We start from the raw sequence: 3,670 nt of genomic DNA on the forward strand, positions 1-3,670 counted from the left end.
TTAATGTGGCGTCTGTGACATTTTCACTTTCAAGGTCAACTGATAGCCGCAATCATGATTACAGCCATAGTTCTGATCACAATTTACTCAACATAAATGAAGGACATAAATGCCAAGAAGACAACCAAGAATTTATCAGACATTCTGCTACTTCTAGATGATACATAAGTCTTGGTACTGGTTCATTTTATCTCTGCCAACTATGTAACTAATATTAGGATAGCACATCCACCCTGCCTGTAAGATGGGAGAATCTCTAAGTTGAAATGTCTACCTGAGTGAGGTCTTTGACATACCCCTCCTCAATAATCCTTGTCTCTTCTTTCCTCTGAGGCTTACTCAAATGCCAAACACTATGATCTTATCTTGGAAAGTATGGTCTTCCATCAGGGATGTGCCTTCCGGATTCTCAGATGGGAACAGATCAGGGTTATTACAGACTCACTCCCCAGCTCTGTGACCTTTGAAAACCTCCTCCTCTCATCTTCACTTTCCTCATCTTTAAAATGCAAATTGTAATGCTTCCTGATTTCTTCCGAGAACTATTGAAGATGAAATGTGATGATAATGTATGTAAAAGATGTTTGAATATAAAAAGCTCTACCAGGGCTTCCCTGGTGGCGCAGTGGTTGAGAGCCCGCCTGCCGATGCAGGGGACACGGGTTCGTGCCCTGGTCCGGGAGGATCCCACATGCCGCTGAGCGGCTGGGCCCGTGAGCCATGGCCGCTGAGCCTGCGCGTCCAGAGCCTGTGCTCCGCAATGGGAGAGGCCACAACAGTGAGAGGCCTGTGTACCGCAAAAAAAAAAAAAAAAAAAAAGCTCTACCAACATAATCTACTGCTGTTTTCTTCCCTTATTAAGTGTTCCCAGATTCTACTCAAGCATCATCTCTAAGTCTCAGTACACCTAAGCTATTACATTGAATTCTATGTGTTTATTACCCGTACTTTGTACATTGGTCTATAGATATCTAAGCTCAGTGAAGAGTCAATTCACTTTCTTCCTTGTTATTTTCCCTTTAAATTTACTAGAACTTCCTCTGCTATGATTGTTTTGTCTGTATCATTTATTTATTTTATTTTTCTTGGAATCAAACATTTATCACAAAATGAACACTTTCAATTTTTAAACATACAATCACTTTTCCTCATATTTATCTCAAAATTAGTAAACAGAATTTTATTCAAACTTTACAAATATCCTTTACATTTAGCCTGAGATTAAGCATGAGAAAGTTCAACCTGAAGTTAGACTTCATTACCCAAACACTTAAGCATCTGAAAATAAAGCTGAGGATGAAATGTTCATTTATCAAACATAATTTAAGCATTCCAATAAACTCTGACAATGAAGAGTGACCCAAACCAAACTTTAACTTGCTCTGGTCTACATGATCTTCAGAGCCTAAAAGTACCTATTATTTAATAATGATTTTAAAAAGTCTTCAAATGACAAATTATGAAGGTGTGTCAAGATGTAGAATTTTAGTTCGACAATTCTATGGCTGCTGCTTCAGACTAATATTAAAAAATCAACTCCCCAATCCTTATTATTCAACATGTACTTAAAAACACGTAGCAGTATGGTATAGTTTATTTTTATAAATATTAGTACCTGTAATAAAATATAAAATACAGAGTCTCCCTTTTTCAAATATTAAGCCTCTGAATGCTTCATTCATCCTCTGATTTCAAACCCATACAATGCACTCATATGACATTGTAGATTTAGCACTGAGACAAAACGCCGTACATCTGTTGGGGAAGGAGTGCTGTGGGAATACCAAAGTACTACATTATAGAAAGGAAACGCTGAAGCAAAAATACGTTCTGAATATATACTGTACATTATGTAAACAAACATTCATAATAAGAATCAACACAGGCCAAAATATTGTTTTCTAGGAAATCAGAGTCTTCTTTCTTTTAAATCACACACATTGAAGATGCTTTTTGTTAGGAAAAGAATGGAGCCTGTTCCTGTATTTGCTTATGTGCTTAAATATCTTGGAAACAAGTAATTGTTACATTCATTTGCTAATGGTTTGCCCTCTGAGTTGGCCGGCTGGTGCAAACAAGGAATACAGTACTATTTCAGTACCTGTTTTTCTTTCTTATTTATTTATTTTTGGCTGCGTTGGGTCTTTGTTGCTGCGTGCGGGCTTTCTCTAGTTGCGGCGAGCGGGGGCTACTCTTCGTTGCGGTGCATGGGCTTCTCATTGCGGTGGCTTCTCTTGCTGCAGAGCACGGGCTCTAGGCACGCAGGCTTCAGTAGTTGCAGCACGCAGGCTCAGTAGTTGCAGCACGCGGGCTCAGCAGTTCTGGCGCACGGGCTTAGTTGCTCCGCAGCACGTGGAATCTTCCCCAAAGCTCGAACCCGTGTCCAGTGCATTGGCAGGCGGATTCTTAACCACTGTGCCACCCGGGAAGCCCCCTGAGTACCTGTTTTTCATGTAACACTAGCTACATAATATATACTTAATTCATTTTTATCAGTCCATATTAATAATATAAATAGATTAAATGAAGCAGTGAATTTCAAAATTTGTGCAGGGGAAACTAGTTGATAATTTGTTTCCAGTAAGGCTAGTAGCAAAATAATTACTACAAAGTCAGCCCAAGCTGGCAGTAAACCCCTGATTTAGCAAGCTGAATCAAAGTTTGAAGTTAGTTTATTTCCTATATGACCATGCAAATCTAGAATTTCCTATGTGAAAGAAAGTGCTGGCAGCATCAAAGTCCTGTAATAAGAGAATGAAGTACTGATTGGGTTTTCAGAATGCCAGAGATACTATATGAAGAAATTTGAATGTCTTAATGATGGCATCACAGCAATGGCCTCAGGATTTCCTTAACGAATCAGAAACTGAGAAACACAATTCGTTAGTCAATAAAGTTCTCAATCAAAAGCCTAAATGTGAAGCAGAAAATGATAAAGACACAAAATCAAAGATGCATTCTCTACTATGACCATCTGCAAGAATTTCAAGCTTTATGTCAACATGTGTACCATCAACAGCCCCTCTAACAGGAAAGAACTTATCATGACTGTCCATCCCTTTTCAGTTTCAAGTCTTTGAAGGAGTGCATTTCCAAATGCTTCCTGGTAGGCAGGGCTGAGCACATCCAGCAAGGAGCAGACTGTTTCATGGGAGGGAGTCTGTAAATGATCATCCACCTGGTCGAAAGCACAACCTACCACCCCGAGCCCTGCTTCAGTGAGCTCCAGACAGTATCTATTCCTTTCTTTTGTTTCCAATGATATAGGCCACATCGTCTGCACAGCACAGGGTTTTTGAGACAAACACGGTGTTAACTGCAAAGAGAACATCCTTTACAACTCCTTCAGCTTCCAGCCTCATGTCTTTCATATCAGATCCTTCAAATGCCATTAAGCTCTGCATCTTCTTCAAATCCTGACACACTGCTCAGCTCCATGGGATTACAGTCTGTTTCCATTCTGCAAAAATCTTTGACCTAAGCCCTTTGACTTCAAGTTCGGTTATCTTTTCAGTAGGTGGAGTGGCTGCAGCTGCGTCCTCTTTCGGCTCTGAGAAGCATGTGATGTGGGAACACTACCGTCTTATTCCTGCCACCTCAGGCACAAGTCTGCCGCACCCCGAGTCCTCCTCTTACTCCCTCCCCAGGCATTCATTTATTTTAATTCAAG

General features: G+C 40.2%; 1 pseudogene; it reads right to left on the reverse strand.

The window, feature by feature from the left end:
- Window positions 1-3,042: 3,042 nt before the first annotated feature.
- Window positions 3,043-3,465, reverse strand: LOC114895699 (annotated as a pseudogene).
- Between the last annotated feature and the right edge of the window lie 205 nt (window positions 3,466-3,670).

Source organism: Monodon monoceros, unplaced genomic scaffold, assembly GCF_005190385.1.
Source record: "Monodon monoceros isolate NGI ecotype Baffin Bay Population unplaced genomic scaffold, NGI_Narwhal_1 Super_Scaffold_14, whole genome shotgun sequence".
NCBI classification, from domain to species: Eukaryota; Metazoa; Chordata; class Mammalia; order Artiodactyla; family Monodontidae; genus Monodon; species Monodon monoceros.